Raw genomic sequence first — 1764 nt, 5'->3', positions numbered from 1 at the left:
GCCATTTGCAGTCACAACAAGACACTGTCCACATTCTTCTGTAAAATCTAACTGGCATTCCTGCATGAACATCAGCACAGAAACATCCCAGAACTCTACAAACATCCTCTACTAACTCTTGAACAAGCCCATCTGCAGCAACCACCTCAGAAGCTACTCCCATCCACTGCTCAGGAGACCAACTTCCTCAGCTATGACGGAACACCTCCACCACCTTCTTACCATAGCAATAATTCTCCAACTCCGGCCCTCATAAGTACATCAATCCCCAGCACCAGTGCAGCCATCACATCCAGTACTTGACAAAACATCTCACTGCTACCCAGGCCACAACACAAACTGAATACCACAACTGCTAGTTAGAACTTCAATGCACTTAGATCAACACTTGTGGAAACAAATCACAACTTGACAGTTTCTGCTTGCCAAACACAACATTAAGCCAAGCAGAAGAAACGGAGCTCTGCAGTCACACAGGGACCACTGCCACATCTTCTTAACAGTATCTGGCACTTCGCTGCAGTTGACATCAGCACAGAAAACAAACACCAACTCTACCAAACATCCGCCTTCTACCTTGGAAACAAGCCCATCTCCTCCAACCACCTCAGAAACTACTCTATCCAAGTCTCAGGAGACCACTTCTGCAGCTGCGATGACACCTTCAGCCACCTCTACCATAGAAACAACTTCTACCCTCACAAGTACATCACTCCCCAGCACCAGTGCATCCCTCACATCCAGTACTGGACAAACATCCTCCACTGCTACCCAGGCCACAACACCAACTCAAACTACATCTGCTAGCACTAACCCTACACAATCAACTCTTGTGGAAACAACATCAACAACTACAGTTCTCTTGCCAACAACACAATCATCAAGCCAAGCAGAAGAAACGAGCTCTGCAGTCACAACAACACTGATGGGCACATCTTCTCCTACGCTAACTAGCACTCTTTCAGAGACATCGGCAGCAGCAACCACCACAAATCCACAAACACCCACATCTACTCTTACAACAAGCCAATCTCCAACTACCTCAGTAGCTACTCTGTCCACTGCTCAGGAGACCACTTCTGCAGCTGGGACCACAACTGCTTCAACGTCAACTGTAACTACAGCCTCCACTTCAACACTCACTGCGAGTTCACCTCTATACACCACTGCTGCTGTTTCATCCACAGCTACACAAACATCCACCACTGCTACCCCAGCAACATCTGCTTTTGAAACCACAGTTACGAGCACTTCCATTCCATACCAATCTACAGCTCCTGGGTTGACAAGCACTCTCCCCTCAATCATGCAAGAAACCACCAGCCAGTCTGCCGAAACATCCACTGCTGGTACATCCACAAGAGCCAGCACAGACACTTCAGCTCAGCTAACAACCACTATCACAAACACCACACCGTTCACCACCATCTTCACATCACATAGCAGCACATTTGCATCTGAGACAAGCGAACCAGGCACTACCACATCAGTTCTTACTGGAAGCTCTGCTCAGGAGACCACTTCTGCAGCTGGGACAACACCTCCAGCCACCTCTACCATAGAAACAACTTCTACTTCTACCCTCACAAGTACATCACTCCCTAGCACCAGTGCAGCCCTCACATCCAGTACTGGACAAACATCCTTCACTGCTACCCAGGCCACAACACCAACTCAAACAACAACTGCTAGCACTAACCCCACACAATCTACTCTTGAAACAACATCAACAACTACAGTTCCCTTGTCAACAACACAAACATC

At 47.9% G+C, this 1764-nt stretch overlaps 1 protein-coding gene across 1 annotated transcript in view; it reads left to right on the top strand.

Annotated features, from left to right (window-relative positions):
• LOC107325340 (mucin-5AC-like) overlaps window positions 1-1764 on the top strand; it is a 30821-nt gene that overhangs the window by 24340 nt on the left and 4717 nt on the right. The window lies entirely within an intron of this gene.

The sequence above is a fragment of the Coturnix japonica genome, chromosome 28, assembly GCF_001577835.2.
Source record: "Coturnix japonica isolate 7356 chromosome 28, Coturnix japonica 2.1, whole genome shotgun sequence".
NCBI lineage: Eukaryota > Metazoa > Chordata > Aves > Galliformes > Phasianidae > Coturnix > Coturnix japonica.
Note: the sequence above shows the minus strand (reverse complement) of the source record. Positions and strands in the feature narration are given on the sequence as shown.